Below are 26635 nucleotides of genomic sequence, written 5' to 3'. Positions count from 1 at the left end.
TGGAAAAAAACTACGGAAAAAAAAAGTCAAACTAACACAAAAGAATTACTGGTGTTGCAATAGAAAGAAAGGCGACATCAGGATTTTATCAAATATATGAAAAATTATGTAAAGATTATAAAACCTTAGATCATATAATGATTAGATTCTGTGATTATAAAGATGCTACAACCAGATACTAAGTAGTAGGACCCTTCTCATCTAATTTACTACCGAAAAATTTTCTTCATAGAAATTTGCAGACTTCAAAATTAACACCAAACATTTTATCTATTCTCTGAAATTGTAAGACAAATGTATAATATATTTTCTCTGTGGTTACATAGGATTCAATGGTCACATTGGCCATGATATACACAGAATGCTATTCTGGAATAAATTTTAGAGATTTTTATGCCAGGATGAACTAATAGTATCATTCTATTTCATGGCCTTAAGCACCACCACCAGACTAGAAAGACTAGGCAGTTGTCTTGAATAATCGTGCTTTTAAACAAAAGGGAATCCAAGTGAAGAAAATTTGACTACGTTAAGGTAAATATATCATGTTTACTGATATACTTGGAAGATAATATACTCTTATCCTGTATGTAGGCAAGAAAAATGGTTGCTCCTCTGAAAACTGCATGTATTTTTCCCTAATACTGTAGCTCGGTTTTAAGTTTTTCCCTGCTGATTCTTTGATATTTCTGTGGTAAAGGAGAAACTATTATCAGCAGCATTTTTTTTTTCCTACAGAATCTGCCATGTGGATTAGTAGAATGAGTGGCCACCTAGGTAATATAATTTGTTGAAAGTTCTTCATCCCAAAGTAGATATCCCATCCATGGGCTGATATCTGAAATTCCTATTATTTAAGTCACTCTTAGGTAAGATACTGAGTCCCCAGAGAGTTCTCGAGAAATCCAAATAAACTATCACTGATCTCTCTTAGATTATTATGAAGTTCTTGCAGACTTCATTTTCTCTGTCCAGTGTGGAGGTCATGAATCCTTTCTTGAACCTAGGATTAAGGCTCATGGAATGTGCATTAACTTTTGTAGACATATTTTCTTTTCAGTTAAAATAGAGTTGAATAATGAAAGGTGATTATAAAAATCTATTGCTTTTAACATTTTTTCTTGCTTTCTCACTATTATAATAATCATGAACTTGGGAAAAAAAGACACTCTGAACAAATGGACAAGACCACACTGAGAGTCAGAGAAAAAGTAATTATGAACAAATGTGCCTTTCATGAAGAGAAAAGTTGAAGTTGAAACAGAACTTTTTCTATCTTCTAAGTAATTAAAATTTTCAGCATTGGCTTAACATAAATTAATTTAAAATTGACAAATTTTGTCCAACTGTTTAAGCTATAGATTATACCAACTTTATAGATCTCAAATTATCAAATTAATCATTTTTTCACTCATCTGGATATTTTTTCTTCATTTAAAAACAGACACACTTTTATACAATATCTCTACTTAATAAAGGTACACAAAATTGATTTGTAGGACTATGCATAGAAAAAAGATATACCTGAAATACAGAGGACACTCTCTAAATAGCTGGCAAATGAATGATATTGATAAAATATATAAAAAAAGATATGTTAAATAATTTAGGGATTGGAGATTATTTTCCTGTTATGATAAATTTTTTATTATGGATATAATTCATTGTGAATGGATTCAAAATAGCTTGTAAACATTTATTTTTTTACTATGAAAAACTTGAACAAGAAAAATATCAAGATGAAAAAAAAATAACTCTCTCATTTAATATTTAATTTGAAGGCCAGTCTCTAACAACTCATTCATATTTCCCTCTATATAATTTGGCCATAGTGTCTCACTTTCTCTTATTTGTTCTTCATTTTTGGATACAGCTGCAGGTTTCCTTTTCTTAAGGCTGACATATAACTCTAACTATCTCTTATCCTTTCCCTAGTTTGCGACTTCTGCGGTTTAATAAAAATACAGAGGTATTTAACCAAGATGCTCTTTTTATCATGTTAGTGTAACTATTAAACATGTTTTGTTCTGTTGTGCACCCTAACTGCATAACCAAAGATAATTTTATTTTAGTTCTTTGAACATAAAAGTTTGAATTCACATACTTGTTGAATGCTGGACAGAGCATTAGATTCTGAAAAGATAACATTAATTTTTCTTTTTGTCTGTGATATTAGCAAGCAGTAAAACTTGAACAAATTTGTTAAACCTGCTGAGATTGTATATTCATAATCTATATTCAACTATAAATTCTTTAAGTGGTGTCTGCCTAAGAGCAGGTATTATTTCATCACAGGAAAAAAATGTTATTTTATATTGGTTAATGGAAAGTTTAAAGATAAACTTGGTTCTCTTGAGACTATTTAATAAAAGTGTTCCTGAAAATTTAATTATATGTAGATCAAATCTGAAAATTATTTAAGCCCAAAGTAAAAAAAATGTTATTTCTGAAATATTTCCATTTGCAAAAATATATTTTATTTTAACTAGAGACACTGTGCAGAAAAAATCTATTTTCAATAAGAGAAAACATAAAAAATAAAGCATTTATTGATCTCAAAAATAATAGGTGACCAGATTTTTTGAAGTGAATTTAATTAAATGGATATGTTTTTCCTTAGCCAGATAAAATTGGGAATTTGTGCTTTGAAATTGATATAGGAGATCCCTTGGACATATGTGTGAGTGTGTGTGTGAATTATGTATGTATATGGACATAATTTACTCAGTGCAATACCTCTTGCTCTTCTTGACTAAAATAGCCATTTCTAAGGTTTGTGACGCTTTCTAGGTATTTAATTAAACATTTTTTTTGGTGGCAATATATATTGGTGCCTACATCAAATAACCTCAAACCTCCTAAACACTCAGAGCAAGTTAATGTATTTGTCCCTGTTTCAGTTATCTAAAATTTGAAAGCTTGTCAAATACATTTTAAAGTGCCCAATTCCTAAAAAAAGAAAAACAAATAAATTGGGGATTTGTATTATATGAGCTAAGACTAAATGAGGAAGGAAATATATACTGACATTTGGAGGACTTTCAAAGCAAAGTCCACTATGGAAAAGTAATTGTTTTTCTTCTTCTGTCTTGAATAAATATACTTAACTTTATGGAAAGAGGAAGGTAATTCAGCTTACAAACAGCAGTGGGTAAAAGGCATGCAATTTATATTTTTATATTTTAACTAATTAAAAAGATGGTATCATTAAATTGTATTTATTAAAATGTGGATTTATAATCTCTTATTAATAAGGATCATGTGGCAAGACCCATATTAGAAAAAAGATTCCTTAGGTAGCTCTCTAAAAACTAGAATCCCAGATTCAACAGGGAGGCATGTGTGTTATCCTATATAAATTCAATAAAGCAGTAAGAAAATTGATGGGAGTTTTTATTTTTCAGTCCAACAATAATAGAGTTGACATACCTATAAATAGTAGGAAGCAACAAAGAATAACATTTTTTCATCTTGTCTCCTAATCTATGGCCTTTTTAACCTGGATAAATGAGAAACTTTAGAATTTTATAAAGTAAAAAATTTTAAGAGTCTTTCTCAGTTGTACAATGGTTTATAAATCTGACTGCATATTAAAATTACTTAGGAAGATTTTTTTTTAAAGATTGATGCCTGGGAACTCCAGAATAATTATGATGTACACTTTGAGCATGGTGCTCAGGAATGGGTAAAATGCTTCCCCAGTGATATCAATGAGCAGCTGGACTTAAAAACTAACAATTTAGATAAATATGAGTAGAGAATAATAGTGTTCAAAAGAACTGGGCCTAGGGTTTTACTAAAAGGTCAGAGTTATGAAGTATCTTTATAGTGTGATCTTGAGTAAATTACTTAATTCTAACCCTGAGATTCCCCATCAGTGAAGTACAGATGACAGTCATTCCTACTTCACACAGTTGTCATAAAAATTTAATGCAGTGTTTCTGAAAGGAGTCCATGCACTACCTGCATTAGTGTTAACTATAATAAAATACATTAAAAGTGTCAATTTCTAGAACCATTACAGATATACTAGTAAGAATTGAGTAGTCTGGAATATGTATTCTCAATAAACTATAATGGTGATTCTTTTGCATAATGACTTGTTTTAATCATTATTTTAATGGGTAATGGAAGTACCCATTAGGAGAGTACCAAAGTACATATTAAGTACTTAGTACATGTAAGCTGTAAGCTAATAAATTCAACTTTAGCGTTTCTTAATGTTTTCTAACTGCTCCAAAGCAATAGCTGAAATTTAAAATTCAGTTAATCAACCAAAAATGTTCCATACATATTGCCAAATTAATAATTTGGCAGACTTGGGGCTGGTGTTATGAAAGATAATCATACAATTAATTAATCAAAATTTACAACTGGAATATTTTATTGGAATATTTTATTTGGAATATTTTAATGTACTCAGAGTCCATGAGTTGTTGGTTTTTTTTTTCTTCTTTAATAACTTAAATTAGGTTGTGGTTTAATTCAGTAAATTGTAGAAACAAGTGTCTTAGAAGTTCAAGTTTTAAAAATTTTCATAGAAGAAACTACTAGTTAATTAAATTCTTTTAAAAAACTTTTTAATGTTTTAATATAATCATGTTTTCTAGAAAATTACATAATATTCCTATGGGTTTTTGATGAATTCTTATCAGAGTTAGGAGATGATGTATAAAAGTGGTTAGGTGCATAGATTGTGAATGACACAGCCCTGAAGTTGAATCCCCTCTCTGTCACTTAATTATCTATGAGACCTTGAACAAGTTACTAAACCCATTTTTCTTCAATGCTCTTTAGCTTTTGTAACAGCTCTTACCTCATATTGTTGTTTTACCTATTAAGTAAGATAATGAAATGAACATGAAGTCTTCACAAAATGTCTTATATTTGCTCAGAACATATTATTTATGTGCTAAGCACTGTTTTTGGTGCAGTGTCTACATTAAATAATCTGTAAATTAGAAGAGATTTGTTATTTTTGTTTCCTTTTCTTATCATCCAAAATGCCTTTTCTTTGAAACTAGATAACTTGATTTCATTCTGTGGTCTTTACCCTCCAATAAATATGAATTATTAATATCACGATTTAATCACTCCATTTCTAAAGAAATATTATTAATTCATTAAGATTAATTAAGTGTCTGATGGAACTGAATGTCATTCCTTGGTCACTTAAACTAATTAAATCAGATAAAATTCATTCATTCTTCTAGTGGTTTTGTTTATGTACAAACTAATAGCTGGTTTTTTATATTTTATTTCTCTCCAATAGATTGACAAGCAGTCTTTTAAGGAAAGGATCAAATCATAAGTTTTGAATTATCTGGTAGATTAATTAACATAATTAATTACATGAAAAATAAACAACTATTTCCCAAAAGTGACAAAATTCAGTTTTTTCCTATGATCAGGAAATATGACCTTACTTGTTGGGTCAAGTCAGTGAAAGCTGTTAAAGTGATTATGAATGTAGACATATTACTTAAAAATCCCCATAGAATACCTTATAAGCTGTGAATGCTTAGTATAATCCAGCTATAATTCTATGATATATGTTTTGCTATTTTTAAGTTTGTATGACAATAACTACCTTCCTTTATTTCCACAAATAAATTATTTGTGCAGAACATACTATGAAGAAAATTAGTGAGGTACTAATTGAATTGACTATTCCAAATTCACAGTGACTTTACAATCCAGATAATTATTTTGCTTTGAAATCAAATTGAGAAATTTTAATAAATTTGAATAAAAATGATTAGTGTTTTCAATCACATTTTATATGGCAAGGCTAATATACTGACTACTCTGAAATGTTGACATAGTATGTAGAAGCTGTCTTCTAACTTACTAAAAATGTGTTATTCTACTTACCCAATGTCGATCTCTATGATCCCTAACACATGAATGGCTAAAAATGCAAAATTAATCACATACATTATGAGATTAAAATAAAATAAAATGCTGATTGTTGTTTGTGTTAAGTAAAATCATGCCTTGTTACATTTTATATTATTGTTGAGCAATGTGTAAATTTCATTGTTTTATTTTTTTCCATGACTGACTAGAAACATTTTCAGCACGCATCCCTTTAGAAGAACCAATCAATATATTGTGTAGACCATCACACTTTGAATATATCGCCTAAGAAAAAAACAAAAGTTCGATAGAAAAATGAAAGGAAACTTCAAATTCTGGGAAGGTGAAGGAAAACCGGCAGCCTGAGTGGTCAGGACTGGCTGAAAACCAGAAGTGAATCTCCAGTACAGAAGAGGGTGAGTTACCAGTTTTCTATAGTCACTTTTCCACTGGAAAACTGTACAATCAAGGCCACAGGACACATTCTTGACCCTCCCAACCCCCGAATCTAACTTAGGGAGCAGCCAGGAGACTGTGAGAAGCAACTGCCCTAAGGAGTTTCCCATGATTCCCACACACCTTAGGCAACTATAGTAAGACAAAATTCTCAAGTCTAGCTCCTAGCAAGCTGTGCGTGGTTGTGGTCCTGTGATCTTTGGGCTGCACCAATCTTTGATGTTAATGTGACCTGGGCTGGGACCTGGGGAACTGGAGCTTGAGCAAGTGAGGGGTGCCAGCAACCAGAACTGAGAAATAATGTGGCATGGGCTCCTGCTGCTGGTGGTGGGACTGGGTTCCCCCAGCTCCCCTGGACCTGAGCAAGAGGAAATGGCTGTGAAAGCTTGGTATTAAGCTGGGTATTGTCTCCCATGGCCCTGGGGTGCATTATGGATTAAATGCAATCAGCCATAACAAACTATGCAATCAGCCATAACAAACTAAATAGCCCTAGTGGCTGTCACACTCAAAATGGGGGAAAGACCCCCATGAAACCGAGATTTCAGAGGGAAACAAGTCCCACTCCCAGTGCCCAAAGTTGGGGCCACTGATATTGCCCTCCTTCCCCATGCTGAGACCTTAGTACAGCAATGGCAAGGTTGTCTCCCACCAACCATTTTACCAGGGGCCTGAATACTGCCCCATCACCCTGTCAAGGTGATGTATGTATCCACCATTGCAAGGCCTGAGTGCAAGTTTGTCTGGTCCAGCTCTGCCCAGCTTTGCCCCTCTACTCAGACAGAGCATGATAACCAGATTCCTGTTCATTCCACCACCCAACCCACCACTTTGAACACTCAAAACATTTGTCGCAGGGTACAGAACTCAGGTATAAATATTACTGCTACCACTGCAGTTGGCTCCGACCTGCAAGCACCTCCTACTAGCTTAGAGACTGGTCCATGCAGCCCATTCTCACAGCTCCTAATAAGAGAGCACAGCATACAGGAATAAGAAGAGTTTCTCATGACCATTGCGACTCCCATGACCATCACCACTCTTGCTGCCCAAGAGGTTGTGAGTCCACTAGGGTATTTCTACTACAACAGGCATTTGAGAAATCCACCACACTATGGCTATTTATAGCCAAGGAAATCATACAGAATATTCACCATTGCACCCACCCAGAAGCAAAGCCAAATTGCCCTACTCAACATACATCATATCACATCTTCAAGAAAAAATTCTCCTACCTCAATAAAAGTAATTCAAAAATTAGAAGTGACTGTTGCTCTAGATGTGCAGAAATTAACAGAAAGATACAGAAATCATAAAAATGCAAGGTATTGATTATTGGAGAGGGGTAAAATGGCTGACCAGAGACCTTGCTTGCTGGACCATCCCGGAGGAAAGGAAGAATTTCAGATAAAGGAGAGAGGGCAGGAGATGCAGCTCAGGTGTAGGTCAGAGAGAGAGAGAGAGAGAGAGAGAGAAGGAGGGAGGGAGGGAGGGAGGGAAATGTCAGAACATGCTAGTACCTCATGGAGGAAAATTGCACAGCAGAGAAGGAAGAAGATAAAGGAAAAACCCAGAGAGGCTCAGAGCCCAGCGAGGGGCTAAAGGGGGATCCCTTTCTCTCTTCCCACACAGCAGGATACCAAGTTAGGTAGAAGATTTCCACTCCCACCAGCTCAGGCACTGCAATGACCATGGAATTGTGGGGAGAACTTGCATGATCCCAGAGCTTGAACATTCTGTGCAGGGTTCCCTTCCAAGCAGAGTGGCCTGAGAAGCTGGAGAGCCAGTTTCTTCCATTCAGATTCTTGGCCTTCCCTGCCCCTCCCCCACCCACTGCAACCTGGAGAACAGTTTGAGCTGAGAATTTGGCCAGCTGCCGCCCCTCCCCAGCAGGTGCATACTCCAGTCTGAGGTTTCCACAGAGAGTGGGGCCCATGTCTTTCCTCTTGAGGATGTGAAATGGACCCAGGATGCCGGGCCTGGGAGCTGCGTGACCACCAGCATTTCTCAGAGATGCACACCAGCGAGTCAGACACACAGTCTGCATCTCGGGTCCTCTGGACTGGAGCGAGTTGCTAGGGGACACAGGGTGGAGGTTTGGGAGTTGGATTCGGGAGGCAAGAGAGCCCATGTGGGTGGAACTGAAAGGAGAATATTGTGGGAGTCCAAGATGTGGCAATCTGGGGAAGTGCCCCTCCCCACCGCAAGAAAGCCAAGCTATCAATTTAGGGTGGATCCTCCAGCGGGGAAGATCCTAGCTTTCGGCACCATAGCAACCAAGTGTGGCGGGTTCAGGAGTGCCTGTTTGCAACCAGACACTGGAGGGCGGGTAACGCAACAAGGGCACAGCTCACTCCTTACAGCCAGTCACGGAATTGTGGCCCCAGGAACAGCCTACCTGGTCTGGAGAGCCTGCCTTGCCTCTCCTTCCAGCGCCTTTCCTTAGCGGCTAGGAAAATGACCCGTGGAGTCCTGTTGAAGCTCAAAAGCCACTCTGTTGGACTAAGGAGTGACCCCCAGCAGGGAAGATCCCAACCCAGCACACTGTGCCTTAGCAACCAGGTGCAGTGCGTTCAGGTGCGCGCCTGTTTTCAGACACCAGAGGGCAGGTGCAACACAAGAGGGGAGGAGCTCAATCCAGATAGCCAGGAATTTCCACCTCTCCCTCATTAACAGCCTTCCCGCTTTCAGGAGCCTGACTTAACCCTCGTCCCAGCAGCTTCCCCTAGTGGCCAGAAAAATGAACTCTGAGCCCTGCCAAGTCTTTACAAGCCTTCCAAATTTGCACAACCTAATCACATCCAGCCACCCTCCTCCACCCAACTTTGCTGTAGTGGAAATCAAGCAACCCTCTGGACGCTACAGTCCCTTTCCCAAGGCCTGGGGCATTCAAGTGCTTCACCTGAGGGATTAGAGCTTATCACAGGCACAAAAGAACATCTCTTCTGTTAACTCTTTCCTACAAGCATCAACCACTGACAGGGAGAACAGCTCTATAGCTCATTACAGCATCTACCAACTCAGTCAAATAGGACATGGCTGATTCTTACCTCAAAGCATCGCATACTAGCTCAAAGATTAAGTCGGGGGTCCCAGTACAATTTGCACTGCTGGGAAGAGGTGAAAATAGAAGGATACAAGCAACCTGAGGAGATACTGCTTTTTAGGAGAGAAACAAAAGTTACAGGCAGCTCAATCTCTTTGTGGGGTCTCTCTCCTCCACGGTAGACCTCTGCACTGATTGGAGACCTACTCAGAGTTGTGCAGAGACTGCCCACTGGAAAGCAGGTTCTGCAGAGATCTGGTGCCTGCCAATCCCAGGTTTCTGCAACTGAATCCATTCTCATCACTCTGGCACACGGAAGCCAGGTTGGCTCAGGATCAAGCCTTTCAGTAGTAGCCTGTGCATCATCTCCACTGGGCTGGGGCTGGAGGGAGAGATGCTCCCCTGTGTTGTGCCCTGCAACTGGGGGCCAAGCACACTTCCTCCCCTGCATGGGAGCCAAGAAGAATAGAAGCCCCAGACACAACAGGGGCACAGCTTGGGCACTCCCTTGGGAAGCCTGGGGTGACTGCCGTAGTGGGTCCTAGGTGTTGGGGGAGAAACTTGGCTGACCATCAGCTCCAGCCCACCTACATGGACTCACAGCCACTGAGACAAAACCCTGCCTATGTGACTGAAAATCAGCAGCCCCCAGGCTGGTAGGACAGCTCCCCATATTGGTGACTCTGCCCCTAAATCTCCAGAGCCAGCTCTGAAGTTCTCATTGTATCTGAGTCTGAAGCTCTGCCCCTTCAGCTCTAAGGTCCCTCTTGAGCCTGCAACTCCACCCCTGAGACTCCATAGTTGTGCCTGGACTCTAAGACCCCACCACTGGGTCCCCACCATTACTACTGGGCTGGCAAAACCTCCTTGAGGTCCAATGCTTCACTCAGGACTCCCCAACCTTGAGCAGCCATCACTCCTGCAACTGATTTTAAAGAGTTCTCAGCAAGGAAGAACAGATGCCCTGTAATCCTATTAACCCAGAGTTGATAGAAGAGGATTCAGATGAGAAAAAAAAAAAACAACAAAAAAACAGTGAAAGAATCCTGGCAACATGAAAAAATAAAATAGCTCAACACCCACAAAGGAACATAGTGGATCTATGGTAGTGAATTCCACCCACAAGGAACAAAATGACAGAAATGGAATTCAGAGTATGGATTGCAAATAAGATGAATGCAATTGGAGAAAAAGTTGAAAACCAACAAAAAGAATAAAACAAAACTTCAGGAAATCAATGAAAAAATGAAAAAGTCACTAGAGAGCTAGACAACATAAGAAAGGATATAATAGAACTTAAAGAAATGAAAGAGTCATTTAGGGAATTTCAACATACAACATAAAGCTTTAATAACAGGCTAAACTAAAGAGAAGAAAGAATCTCAGAGTTTGAAGACAAGGCTCTTGAGATCATCCAGTCATTCAGAGAGGCAGAGAGGAGTATAAAAATGTCTGAGCAATCACTGAGAGAGACATGGGACTATTTGAAGTGAACAAACATTCAAATTATAGGTACTGTATTAAAAATGGGCAGAAAATATTAACAGAAGCTTCTGAAAAGAAGAAAGGCAAATGGCTATAAACATATGAAAAAATGCTCCATGTCACTAATCATCAGAGAAATGCAAATGAAAACCAAAATGAGATATCACCTTACCGCCATCAGAGTGGCTTCTATTAAAAAGTCCAAAACATTAGATGCTGGTGTGGATGCAGAGAGAAAGGAACACTTATACAATTTTGGTGGGACTGCACACTGGTTCAACCTTTATGGAAAACGGTATGGATATTCCTTAAAGAACTAAAAGAAGACCTATCATAAAATCCACCAATCCCACTATTGGGTATTTACCCATAGTAAAAGAAGACCTGTCATCAAAGACAGCTGCACAGCTGCACGAAATGTTTATTGTAGCACAATTCACAACTGCAAAGATGTGCAATCAACCCAAGCACCCATAAATTCATGAGTGGATTAATAAAATGTGGTATGTGTATACCACAGAGTACTTCTCAGCCATAAAAAGATAAATTCATACCCTTTTCAATAATCTGGGTGGAACTGGAGACCATTATCCTAAGTGAAATGTCTAAAGAATGGAAAAACAAACACCGTGTGTACTCACTATCAATTTGGAACTAACCAATGTGCACATGTGAGGAAATCAACAAGGGGAGAGCTTTCTCTCTAAGAACTGAAACAAAAGACGTATGACCAATTTCACCACTCTTATTCAAAATAGTACTGGAAATTCTACCCAGAGCAATAAGGTAATAGAAAAAAATAGAAGGCATCCAAGTTGGAAAAGAGGAAGTCAAATTATCCCTGTTTGCTGATGATAAGATTTTATATCAAGAAAACCCTAAGACTTCACCAAAAACTCTTAGATGTGATAAATGGACTCAGTTAAGTTTCACATTACAAAATTGATATACAAAAATCACTAGTGTTGTATAAACTAATAACACTTTAGTTGAGAAACAAATCAAGAATGCAATCCCGTTTACAATAGCTTAAAAATAAAATACCTAAGAATATATTTAACCAAGGAAATAAAAGATTTCTATAGGGATAACTGTAAAACACTGATGAAAGAAATTGATGACACAAACAAATGGAAAAACATCCTATGCCCATGGAATGGAAGAATTAATATCATTAAAATGACCATATTTCCCAATACAACCTACAGAGTCAATATAATCCCTATCAAAATACCAATGTAATTTTTCAAATAATTAGAAAATCAATCCTACAATTCATATGGGACCAAAATAGAGTACAAATAGCTAAAGCAATGCTAAGCAAAAAGAATAAAATTGGAGGTATAACATTACTTGACTTCAAATTATACTACAATGCTATAATAACCATAACATCATCATACTAGTATAAAAACAGATACATAGGTCAATGAAACAGAATACAGAACCTAGAAATAAAGCCACATGTCTACAGCCAACTGATTTTTGAAAAGTTGACAAGAGTATACACTGGGGAAAGCACATCTTTTTCAATAAATGATGCTGGAAAAATTGGATTGACTTAGGCAGAAAAACAAATTGGACCCATATTTCTCAAAATAACAAAAATCAACTCAAGATGAATTAAAAATATAATGAAACTATAAAAAAACTGGAAAAAAATCTAGGGAAGACTCTTCTGGTCATTGGTCTAGTCAAAGAGTTCATGACTATGATCTCAAAAACACAGGCAACAAAAACAACAATAGACAAATAGGACTTAATTAAACTATAAACCTTCTGCATAACAATAGAAATAATTAACAGGGTGAACAATGTGAAGAATGGGAGAAAATATTTGCAAACTATCCAACTGACAAGGCAGACTAAAATACTGAATTTACAAGGAACCCAAACAACTCAACAATAACAACAACCACCAACAGCAGCAACAAGAACAAGAACAAAATACTCCCCAAAAAGTGGGCAAAGGACATAAGTAGACAATTTTTCAAAAGAAGACATAAAAAATGGCCAACAAGCATAAGAAAAATGCTCAACATCTCTAACCACCAGAGAATTGCAAAGTAAAACCACAATGGGATATCAGAATTCTTTTATTAAAAAGACAAAAAATAACAGGTGTTGGCAACAGTACAGGAAAAAAAGAAAACTTACAAACTGTTGGTAGGAATGTAAATTAGTACTACACCTATGGAGAACAGTGTGGAGATTTCTCAAATAACTGAAAATAGAACCTCCATTTGTTCCAGCGATCCCACTACTGGGTATTCACTGAAAAGAAAAGAAATCATTGTATCAAAAAGATACCTGCACTCTAGTGCCCATCAATGCATGAGTGGATTAATAAAATGTGGTAAATCTGTACCATGGAGTATTATTCAGCTATAAAAAACAATGATGATATAGCACCTCTTGTATTTTCCTGGATAGAGCTGGAACCCATTCTACTAAATGAAGTATCCCAAGAATGGAAAAATAAGCACCACATGTACTCACCAGCAAATTGATATTAACTGAGCAACACCTAAGTGGACATATATGAATAACATTTATTGGGCATCAGGCAGATGGGAGGGGGAGGAGGTTGGGCATATACATACATAATGACTGCAATGCACACCATCTGGGGTATGGACAAGCTTGAAGCTCTGACTCTGGGGGGAAGTGGGGAAAGGCAACACATGTAACCTAAACATTTGTACCCCCCATAACATGCTGAAATAATAATAAAAAAAAGATACCTGCACTCTATTGCAGTGCTACTCACAATAGCAAAGATATGGAATCAACCTAAGTGTCCTTCAACCAAAGATTGGACACAGAAAATGTGGCATATAAACACAGTGGAAGGAACTGGAGGCTGAGACCACCGGAGCAGCCCGGAGACCAGCGGCAAGGGTAGGTGGATCGGCTGTTTCCCCTCCCCTGCATTCGGGACTGCTGGTGGGCTCCCCAGCGGGTGGAGAGACTTGCGGACATCAGCCCAGAGACTGCCGCCGCCTGCCAACGGTGAGCCTGTAGCAGACGTGGCACCAGGTTCCCAACTTCCTCCAGGCACCTCCGTGTGCACGGACCCGAGCCGCGCGGCAGGCGCCATATTGCCTCCTCCCCCGCTCCGCCGGCCCTACCCGCGGCTGCCCAGAGAGACAATACAGCCACCAGCCAGAGGCACCTCCAGGGAACGGGACCTTCCCTTTTGGGACCCCGCCCGCCCTTCCAGGTGCTGCTAGCACCGTGTTCCCAGGAAAACGGTGCCGACTCAGAGGCTGAGAGACATAGACCCAGCTTGGGCTCCCTGTGGGTGAATTAGGACCGGAAATCCTCTCCCTGGTGGGAATACAGTTTGAACTCTAGGACCCAGAGGTCGGACCTGCAGACCAGATCCCCTGCACCGAGGGCTAGCATTGCCCGGGGCACAGAAGGGTTATACGTGAACAGCCTACTGAGGGCTGTGTGCCTCCAGGGGCGGATCGGCGCACTAGAGAACAACCCTCCTCCCAGGAGGAGGCCGTGCGCCCAACCCAGGTGGCGTTCCTGTGCAGGGAACCTCCCCGCCGGCACCACAGTCCGGGGAGGCCTGGTGGCTTGTGGTCTGGCCTGCTGGCAGAGGCCCAGGAGTAGCTGCAGAGTTGGGGAGGGTGGAAAGAAGCGAGGCCTGCTGCAGACTGCGGGTCTCAGACAGCCCCACCCCCACACCCAAGCTGAGAACAGAACTTTGACCCCTGCTAACTGCCTGAGGGCAGGCTTATCCAACCCAGCTCCGCCCAGAAAACAGGCGGATCTCTACGAGAGCTGATAACAGGACTCAAAATCAACACCATAGCCTGTTCCTCCAAGCAAACGCCACCTACTGACAGGGACAGCATCTTGCACAGCCTTGCCACGGCATCCACTGACTCAATATACAGGGAGTGGTCCAATTTCACCCACAGGCACCACCTAACGCCTCAGAAACTAAACAAGGTGTGTGAATACCCAAACAATAACCTAAGGAAAGAAACAACAACTGATCGACATGGGAAGAAATCAGCGAAAGAACTCAGGAAATATGAAGAACCAAACGGAAAACACACCCCCAAGGAGGAGCACCAGCCCCCTAGAAACGGACACCGACCAAAATCAGGCAACCAATATGACAGAAAAGGAATTTCGTATGTGGATCATAAGAACACTCACCCAGCTGCAACAACAACTCAATAACCAACACCAAGAAAACACAAAAAACCTCCAAGAAATGGAACAAAGGTTCAACAAAGAGATTGACACAGTGAAGAAAACTTTAACCGAAGTCCTGGAGATGAAGAATCAACTCAGAGAACTACAAAATACTGTGGAAAGTCTCAAGAACAGGGTAGATCAAGCAGAAGAAAGAATCTCAGAGCTTGAAGATAACACCTTCCAATTAAATAAATCAGTCACAGAAATAGAGCAGAGAAACAAGAGAAAAGACCAAAGCCTACAAGAGCTGTGGGATTATGTGAAAAAACCTAACGTGAGGGTCATAGGTTTAGCCGAAGGGGAGGAAGACAACACTCAAGGGCTGGACAAGCTTTTTGAAGATATAATAGAGGAAAATTTCCCAGGCCTTGCTCAAAATCTCGATATACAAGTTCAAGAAGCCCAGAGGACCCCTGGGAGATTCAATGCAAACAGGAAGACGTCACGTCATGCAGTCATCAGACTGACCAAAGTATCAACTAAAGAGGCCCTTCTAAGAGCTGTAAGACAAAAGAAGCAAGTGACATACAAGGGAAAGCCAATTCGAATAACATCAGACTTCTCTAATGAGACTTTACAAGCAAGGAGAGACTGGGGCCCCATTCTCACTCTTTTGAAACAAAACAATGCCCAGCCTAGAATATTATTCCCTGCAAAACTAAGCTTCATATTTGAAGGAGAAATAAAAACATTCTCAGACAAGCAAAGGCTCAGAGAATTCACCAAGACAAGACCAGCCCTACAAGAAGTACTTAAAACAGCGTTATGCACGGAACATCATAATAATAATCCACGGATATAAAAACAACCAAAACCCAAAGATATTAAAGGCCAGATATTACAATGGCTCAAGACAGAAATCATAGCAACAACATCCAACCCAACAGAATGATCAGTAATCTACCTTACCTATCAGTTCTCTCAATAAATGTGAATGGCTTAAACTCTCCACTCAAGAGACATAGGCTGGCTGAATGGATAAGAAAATACAGGCCAAGTATATGCTGTCTTCAGGAAACACATTTAACCTGCAAGGATGCACATAGACTAAAAATAAAAGGGTGGAGATCAATATTCCAAGCAAATAGAAGCCAAAAGAAGGCTGGTGTGGCAGTTCTAATTTCAGACGATTTAGTTTTTAAACCAACAAAAGTAGTAAAAGACAAAGAGGGTCATTATATAATGGTGAAGGGCACAGTCCAACAAGAAGAGATAACAATTTTAAATATATATGCACCCAACTTAGGTGCACCCAGATTCATAAAGCAAACCTTACTGGAGCTAAGCAAATGGATTAATAGCAACTCCATAATCGCCGGGGATTTCAACACCCCACTGACGGCACGAGACAGATCCTCCAAACAGAAAATTAATAAAGAAATAATGGACTTAAACAAAACTCTAGAACAATTGGGTCTGACAGACATCTACAGAACATTCTACCCAAAATCCACTGAATATACGTTCTTCTCATCAGCTCACGGGACATTCTCTAAGATTGACCATATCCTAGGACACAAAGAAAATCTCAAGAAATTTAAAAAAATAGAAATCATACCATGTACCTTCTCAGATCACAGTGGAATAAAACTAGAAATCAACCCTAACAGAAACTCACATTTCTACACAAAAACGTGGAAATTAAACAACCTCCTACTAAATGATTACTTCGTAAATGAAGAAATCAAGACGGAAATAAAAAACTTCTATGAAGAAAACGACAATGGAGAGACAAGTTATCAACTCCTCTGGGACACAGCTAAAGCAGTTCTGAGAGGAAAGTTTATCTCCATAAATGCCTATAACCAAAAGGCAAGAAGATCACAAATAGACAATCTAATGAAACGACTCAAAGAGCTGGAAAAAGAAGAACAGACCAACCCCAAACCCAGCAGAAGAAGTGAAATCAACAAGATCAAATCAGAACTAAATGAAATTGAAAACAGGAAAGCTATTCAGGAGATTAATAAAACAAAAAGTTGGTTCTTTGAAAAAATAAACAAGATTGACACGCCATTGGCTAAGCTAACGAAAAGCAGAAAAGAGAAATCTCTAATAAGCTCCATCAGGAATAAAAAAGGAGATATCACAACTGATCCCAAAGAGATACAAGATACAATTTATGAATACTACAAAAATCTTTATGCACACAAACTGGAAAATGTGGAGGAAATGGACAAATTTCTAGAAACACACAGCCTCCCTAGGCTCAACCAGGAAGAAATAGATTCCCTGAACAGACCAATCTCAACAGCTGAAATAGAAACAGCAATTAAAAATCTCCCTAAAAAGAAAAGTCCCGGTCCAGATGGCTTCACACCTGAATTTTACCATACTTACAAAGAAGAACTAGTACCTATCTTGCAGAAACTATTCCACAACATCGAGAAGAACGGAAACCTCCCCGACACCTTTTATGAAGCGAATATTACTCTGATACCAAAACCAGGAAAGGATGCAACAAAAAAAGAAAACTACAGACCAATATCCCTAATGAATATAGATGCAAAAATTTTCAACAAAATCTTAGCTAACCGAATCCAGACACTTATCAAAAAAATAATCCACCACGACCAAGTGGGCTTCATCCCAGGGATGCAGGGATGGTTCAACATACGTAAATCTATAAATGCAATTCACCACATCAACAGAAGCAAAAACAAAGACCACATGATCCTTTCAATAGATGCAGAAAAAGCTTTTGACAAAATTCAACACCCTTTCATGATACGAACACTTAAGAAAATAGGCATAGAAGGGACATACCTAAAAATGATACAAGCCATATATGACAGACCCATAGCCAACATCATACTGAATGGGGAAAGATTGAAATCATTCCCACTTAGAACTGGAACCAGACAAGGCTGCCCACTATCTCCACTTCTGTTCAACATAGTGCTGGAAGTCTTGGCTACAGCAATCAGACAGGAAAATGGAATCAAAGGTATCCAAATAGGGGCAGAAGAGATCAAACTTTCACTGTTTGCTGATGATATGATATTGTATCTAGAAAACCCCAAGGATTCAACCAAGAAACTCCTGGAACTGATCAATGAATTTAGTAAAGTCTCAGGATACAAAATCAATACACAGAAATCAGAGGCATTCATATACGCCAACAACAATCTAATTGAGAACCAAATCAAAGACTCAATTCCCTTCACAATAGCAACAAAGAAATTAAAGTACCTAGGAATATATTTAACCAAAGAGGTAAAAGACCTCTACAGGGAGAACTATGAAACACTGAGGAAGGAAATAGCAGAGGATGTAAACAGATGGAAATCCATACCATGCTCATGGATCGGCAGACTCAATATCATCAAAATGTCTATACTACCCAAACTGATCTACAGATTCAATGCAATACCTATTAAAATCCCATCAGCATTCTTCACAGATATAGAAAAAATAATTTTACGCTTCGTATGGAACCAAAGAAGACCCCGAATATCAAGAGCAATTCTAGGCAACAAAAACAAAATGGGAGGCATTAATATGCCAGATATCAAACTATACTACAAAGCTGTAGTAATTAAAACAATATGGTATTGGCACAAAAACAGGAATATTGACCAGTGGAACAGATGTGAGAATCCTGATATAAAACCATCCTCATATAGCCATCTCATCTTTGACAAAGCAGACAAAAACATACGCTGGGGAAAAGAATCCCTTTTCAATAAATGGTGCTGGGAAAACTGGATAGTCACCTGTAGAAGGCTAAAACAGGACCCACACCTTTCACCTCTCACAAAAACCAACTCACGCTGGATAACAGACTTAAACCTAAGATATGAAACTATTAGAACTCTAGAGGAAAAAGTTGGAAACACTCTCCTAGACATCGGCCTGGGCAAAGAGTTTATGAAGAAGACCCCAAAGGCAATCACAGCAGCAACAAAAATAAATAAATGGGACATGATCAAACTACAAAGCTTCTGCACAGCCAAAGAAATAGTCATGAAAGTAAACAGACAACCTACAGAATGGGAGAAAATTTTTGCATCCTATGCATCCGATAAGGGACTGATAACTAGAATATACTTAGAACTCACGAAAATTAGGAAGAAAAAATCAAATAACCCCATTAAAAAGTGGGCAAAGGACTTGAACAGAAATTTTTCTAAAGAAGACAGAAGAATGGCCAACAAACATATGAAGAAATGCTCAACATCTGTAATCATCAGGGAAATGCAAATCAAATCCACAATGAGATATCACTTAACCCCAGTGAGAATGGCCTTTATCAAAAAATCTCCAAACAATAAATGCTGGCGTGGTTGCGGAGAGAGAGGAACACTCCTACACTGCTGGTGGGACTGCAAACTAGTTCAACCTCTGTGGAAAGCAATATGGAGATACCTTAAAGCGATACAAGTGAATCTACCATTTGATCCAGCAATCCCATTGCTGGGCATCTACCCAAATGATCCAGTGACACTCTACAAAAAAGACACCTGCACTCGAATGTTTATAGCAGCACAATTCATAATTGCAAGGCTGTGGAAACAGCCCAAGTGCCCATCAATCAAAGAATGGATTAATAAAATGTGGTATATGTACACCATGGAGTACTATTCAGCTCTAAGAAACAATGGTGATATAGCACACCTTATATTTTCCTGGTTAGAGCTGGAACCCATACTACTAAGTGAAGTATCCCAAGAATGGAAAAACAAGCACCAGATATATTCTCCAGCAAACTGGTATTAACTGAGTAGCACCTAAGTGGACACAGAGGTGCTACAGTAATAGGGTATTGGGCAGGTGGGAGGGGGGAGGGGGGCGGGTATATACATACATAGTGAGTGAGATGTGCACCATCTGGGGGATGGTCATGATGGAGACTCAGACTTTTGGGGGGAGGGGGGGAAATGGGCATTTATTGAAACCTTAAAATCTGTACCCCCATAATATACCAAAATAAAAAAAATATATATATAAAAAAAAAAAAAAAAAACACAGTGGAATACCATTCAGTCATAAAGAAAACAAAATCATATCTTTTGCAGCAACATGTATGGAACTGGAGGCCATTATCTCATGTAAAACAAGTCAGACACAGAAAGACAAATACTGCATGTTCTCACTCAGAAGTGGGAGCTAGATAATGTGTACACATTGACTTAGAGGGTGGAATGATAGACCATGGAAACTTGCAAAGGTGGGAGGATGGATGATGAGAAATTATTTCATGGGTACAATATACATTATTTGGGTAAAGGATACTCTAAAACCCCTGACTTCACCACTGAGTCATCTAAGCATGTGTAAAACTACACTCATACCCTATAAATTTATACAAATAAAAAATAAATAAATTTCATTGTAACAAATTAAATTTGCTGATGAATATCAGATGAATGTTGAAAAATTAGTATATTTATAATAAATTTAATTATTTATCACAATAAAATTCAAATTTATAGCAATATAAGAAATATATTCATAGAATAAAATGTTATAAAATTTTAGCAAATGTCACTTCTTTATCAAACAAAATATTTATGGTAGCTATTTTTAGCAGTTCATCATATCGATGTTATTTATTAAGCACCTATTAATTTGAAGGTGTACTGATTGGTAATGTGTAGCTTTATCTGTAGGACCTTGGTTTGATCAGCTGAGAAATTTGTTTCAAAATAAATATTACAAAATATGTTGTTACTTTTCAAAGATGATCAGTTTAGATTGCTTTAACTAGAAGGGCACTTACATTTTATATTGGTTTCATAGGAAACATGTGACTCATATTCATCATTGGTCAAATGAATTCAGACATCTTATTGTAGTTCATCCCATGGCAGGAAAGAATTTATACATTTAGTGTAACGGCAAACAAAATAGAGCTTCAGGGCTAATTTGAAATTTCTACTTCATTAAAAAGAAGCTTGACCTATATGGTCAAGTAAGTAAAAACACTAGATTTGTACCTAAATTATCTCTTAACATTCTCACGGAATCAAATTTTGATTTGCTTGAGTATAAATATGAGAAGTAATAAAGACTAGAAAGTTGAGCTATGGTAATCTGTAATGCTAGCAGGAAAGATAAGAGCTTGCTGTAGGCAAAAATCATGAAGTAAAGCTGTCCTCTATATCCTTTTACCTCATATGTATGCAACATTTCCCGTTATTTTTACACTCCTTTGCTCAGCAAGCTCTTCTTACCAACATAATTGTCATTGTTCACCCTTAAAAATGCATTAAATAAAATTATAATTTCCTGAATATTGAATTTAATGACAGTGTGCCTCATGGAATTTTTTATTTAATAGAAAAATACTGAGTATATTATCATTATATCTTTGACTCATCTACTTTAAAGAGATGGCAATTTAGGGTATCCTTTTTAATCTAATAAGATGTGAAAATTTGAACATGCTAATAATTATTAATATAGCATGTACTTTTCTCTGAGGATATAAATTTATGTATCATTTTCTCACATAATGAATTTAATTTGGGGGTAAATCTTCCAAGAGAGTAACTAGACAGAATGAAATGAAAGCTAAAGCAAAGGATTAAATAAAAAACTACTTTGGTCTCAAATATGTATGTTTTCCAGAATAGATATTCAGATTCAACTTTCTAGAAAATGGTCTCAAATCTACATTTCAATTTCAATGGTAAAGTAGAACACTAAGCATCTGAGAAGATTTGGGGATTAATAAAATGAGTTTTATACTGGCTTTGAAGTAACTATGATGAACAAATTAATGAGTTGGAAGGGACTAAAATTTTAGGAAAGTGTATTATTACCATAATGTTTTTATGGTTTAGAAATATAATTCCTTGCAATTCTTATTTTGATCTATAAATATTAAGAAATTTAAAAATAAATATAAACCTGAAATTCTGAAAGGAAAATTCTCTTTTGGGAGACTGGGATCCTCTAATAAACAAATATGCTTTTAAAAAACTTAAAGAATCTAAAATGTTACACAAAAATCTGTAATGTGCTATGATCTTCAGATGATGCCACATATAAAATATGTGAGTGAGGACATGCAACCAAAAGCCAGCTCAGAAGAGAGACACAACCAGAAGGACAGTGTGTCAGGAAAGCTAAAGCCAAGAATGAGTGGAGGTGTGAAGATTAAAAATAATGCAAGGGTTATACATCTCTCTGTCTCTGTCGCTTTCAGACATACACATACATAAATATACATATAAATGAGTATGTAGACATATATACACTCACATATCTCTATATATACACGTATCACGTATCTATGCATTCACATAGAGTGAGAGATTTATCTGTATGTAGATACACATATGCAATGATGCAATCATTTTAAACCAGGTCAAAAATATAATAAAAAAGATAAGTTACCTCTGTTTGGGATAAAAACATTAAAAGCAAACAAAAAACAGCAAGAACTAATCAAATTGCATTTTGTTATGGCCCTTGTCTTCCTAATAAGAATAATCCCAAACTGAGCACAGAAGAAATTCAAAACAGTGGAAACATTGAAGCTCAAGGTTGACTAAGAGAAAAGCTGCCTGTTTTCAAGTTTGAACCTCAATGCCCAGTAATTTGAAAGTCATTGCACTGAAAAGTTTTGCTAGTAATGGAAAAGATTCTAGAGCACAGGAAGTAGACATTTGGAGAAAAAAGTAAAATGATTATGAAAACTGCATCTCTCTGAGCTTAATGTAGAATCTGAGCAAAATTTTAGAAATTAGAAGAAGGCTTTATTTTTATTTATTCTTCAAAGTAAATGGATTTATATTTTTTAAATAATAAATGAACATTAATATTTATGATGGCGACATTAGAGCAAGTGTTATATTTTTGATAAGGTTACTAGAGTAATATATTAGAATGACAAGAATGTAATATATCTTGATCTCAGAACGATGTTTACATAATTCTACGTGACATTATTTTGGACAAAATATAAAAATGTGGGCTCGATGACATTTCTAATGGGCAGTGAATTTCATAATTGCTATTGATTAGGATGAAGGCTTCCGGTAGTGTTTTGCAGGATCATATCCTTTTACATATACATGACATGTGTAAAAAGGAAATAAATATTTATTGTGTGCCCAGTTTATGCTATTTTATTTCCAACTCTATAAGGAGGTACAAGGACAAACTTGCTACTTGTTAAAGTCCTACAATGTATTTTACTTTTTGTTCTATGATAAAGAAGAAATGCTATCTCTGTAACACATTAAGACATCGCAGGATTATTCTTTTCAAATACGGTTCTTTTTGTTTTAAAAACTAAAATTTTCCATAATTTACAGGGAAATTTTTTAGACCACATTTAATTCTATCTGAAATATAGTCCTCATGAATTATTTTACAAATATTTCAAATTAAGTTTTCACCGATACTTTGAAGCTTTGGAGATTGGGAACATAAAATAAAATTGCATACCAGTTTGTGATTTTATTTTGTGTTCCCAATCTCCAAAGCTTCAAAGCATCTGTGAAAACTTAATGAACATGGTGAGTGTTGTAGGGGAAAAGGACATGTCTCAAATCATGGTTGGGATGTGGCAAAGTCATAACATGTAACCAAAATGTTTGTACCCCCATAATTTTATGAGATAAAAAAATTAAAAAAAATAAAAATAAAATCACATATGCTTGTGTAGCTAACTGTGATAGTGTACTGCCCAATAAAAGCAACCAGGTGTTTCATTTTATTATTTTTCCTTTGTTTTCTTTATGTTACATATCAAAAACTTATCCTTCTGTCTGACTTGTCCAGTTGGCATTTAATCTAAATAAGATTTTCTTTAAGTGCCCATAATCTTTCTTTGTGATTTTGGTCTCTGATTTTTGAAGCTTCCTGTAAGAAAATGGATCTCTCTCCTTGGTTAAAGAATTATTTTAATTCAAATAAACTTTGGAACTAATTGAAATGCAAAAATAAAATAAATTAAAATAAAATCCTACAAGGTAAAATTATTCCTATTTCACGCATGTGGGAACTGAGTGAATCTTATTTTACCAAAAAGATTAAATAAGTTTCCTCATATCTGGAGACTAGTAATTGAAGAACTAGATTTTGAACTCAAATCTGCATGACCCCTTCTGTTGCAACTCCTGTGAAGACAAAAGGCACACATATAAAATTTGTGGAAATACAAAGCTGAGAAAGTATGATCAAACATTGGATAACAGAATTAAAATCTAGAAAGTGTGGAATCATGGTTCAAAAGAAATAAGATGAAATTCACTTGAAATTAGTATTGTCTTAAAAGAAAAGTTCAAAAATCAATTTAATGTGTACAGACTAGATCATATAACATGAAGTTTAAGTGTGAGCTCTATTACTCAACATTGTAGCACTATTACTGTGTTAAACTATGTATTCAATGGAAAGGAAGAGAATTACACTGTTTTCTTCAATTTTTAGAGGGCATTCAGTACAGTGTTTTAAATGTCAATCCTGAGTACCATATTCTATGCATATATTTGTTTACAAATTGGCAAATATTGACCTGAAATTTACCACATGAGCATTCAGAAGTGAAGTTGCTTTCCTTACCACATCACATATTGTAACTTGTAAATGGTTGTTTCATTTATACATGATTATTATACAGCACAGTTCCTCTATGATCACATTATAAAAATTTCCAGAGAATACTGGGCCAGTAAGAAATGGAATGTTCAACTCTCATAAATATAGCTATAAGAAAAAATAGACCTAAATGTCACATTGATTTCCAAATTATATTTTCATACCTGGAAAGTATCTACTTTATAAATTTATAAAGTATCCTCTATAAAGGATATAGTTTGCATTGAGAATGCATTTAAAAATTTTTGCATTAACACTTTTTATATATGTTTTTATATTCATGTTTGTGATTGCTGCTAAAATGTATATTTTCAAAACATGTATTTTTCAGTTTTTTTTGTGCTTTTATTGTAATGTACCTAATACAAGATGCTTTTCTTTGATGTCCATAAATGATGAAAAGTTTCCTTTGAGGAGAATTTTAGGTATAAGTAAACTTTTAGGCCAGCTGAAATTATACAAATCTGAGGCATTATTTAAGGTACATAACATATTTTGTGCTAGAAACCTGTCAGCATCTTATTTTCATGGCCATTAAATAATTCAATTAGGTATGTCTCATGACAGTCCTATTCAATAGATATTTTTAACAAAGAAAATTATACATATACACACACACACACACAAATTTACTGCAAAGAGATAGATGACATAATGCATAATGACAGATTAAATACAGTTAAACCTAATAACTGTATTTTTGGCTCAATGCCTCTGAGACAAAATTATTAGCGCCTTATTCAGAGTTTTTAAATACAGAATATTCAGCATTAAGCCACATAAAGAATGTTTGCTCATATTTTTTTTTTTTTGGAAAGAGAATGGTTATTTGTCCTTCCTGACTCCTAATGGAGAATCCTTCTTTGTCAAGGTTTTTTTCCTTAGAAAGTTGACCCAAGGTCAACCTGTAAAGAAAACACAGAGACATCCTTAGATGATTGACCAACTTATCCAATCCCAATTTTAGTAATGAGAGGATCTTAAGATGAAATGTGAAATGACCTCTATAGGTCACATTTATGTTTGTAATTCTCTGACAAACATCCAAATTCACTACTACCCTCAGCAAACTTTGTTGCATTTTCAAGAAGTTGATATATGCCAATAGCTAATCTTTGTAAACATACTTCCAGAAGAATATGTAAAAAGTGATAACTACTTTCATGGAGTCTGCTTATGTCTTGATATTATATGTCTTTGGCATACAGTTTTGTACTTTTTATCAAGAGTGTAGAATAAACATTATTTGTAACTTTTGAGATATATGTAGAATACAACTAGCCAGTTGATAAAAGGGGATGTGAAAATCAAGAAAGTAGAATATTTTAAGTGCCTTGCAAATATTCTCCAAATCAAGGTAATAGTTTAGAGGCAGTGTTGACATTTTCTTATGACTTTAAGACTTAGATGTGTCACAAAATATTAATATTTAGTCCTCTATAAAAGACTTAAGTTTTCTCTATGTAACATTAAGAATAACTAGATGTAAAGAAAATGCACAATAGCTATTGTATAAATAAAAGAACAAAAATTTCAATTTTTTTTTTTATCTGAGTTACCTATTTGATTTATTTGGAGAGAATGAATAAAATAAAAAGATCCTAACCTTGTTTGGACCATAGGATACCAGTGAGTCCTAAGGACTGTGCTTCAGGATAGAAGGGAAGAACAGAAAGATTTCCTTATTCCTTCTTACTATACAAAGTCTAGTGTTTGTACAAACATACACACACATTCATCTATATAAACATGTATTTGAGTTTCTCCATAAACATATATGAAGCACCCTCCATTTTTCTTCATAATAAACCCCTTCATTTTTACCTGTTTATTAAAAAATAAAAAGGATGAGATGAGCTCAGGAAATTCTAAAAAAACATGTCTTTAGGGTACATTAAGGTGTCCTGAATTGCTTTAATGGATACATGGTAGAGACACAATTGTACAGTCCCTATTAGTAAAAGTTTAGTCAAGTTTTCTCACTATCTGGATGTATATACCACAAAAGCATCA

General features: G+C 36.6%; 1 long non-coding RNA gene across 2 annotated transcripts in view; it reads left to right on the top strand.

The window, feature by feature from the left end:
- The window catches only part of LOC105858013 (uncharacterized), a 104804-nt gene that overhangs the window by 21395 nt on the left and 56774 nt on the right, over positions 1-26635 (top strand). Inside the window, exon 3 of one of the 2 annotated variants that reach the window (XR_012921421.1) lies at positions 6069-6139. The exons of the other annotated variant lie outside the window; for it this stretch is intronic. This is a non-coding gene — a long non-coding RNA (uncharacterized LOC105858013). Of the gene's footprint in view, positions 1-6068; positions 6140-26635 lie in introns of those variants that run through there. 2 annotated transcript variants of the gene reach the window in all.

The sequence above is a fragment of the Microcebus murinus genome, chromosome 10 (genome assembly GCF_040939455.1).
Source record: "Microcebus murinus isolate Inina chromosome 10, M.murinus_Inina_mat1.0, whole genome shotgun sequence".
NCBI classification, from domain to species: Eukaryota; Metazoa; Chordata; class Mammalia; order Primates; family Cheirogaleidae; genus Microcebus; species Microcebus murinus.
This window is presented reverse-complemented; position numbering and strand designations above follow the sequence as displayed.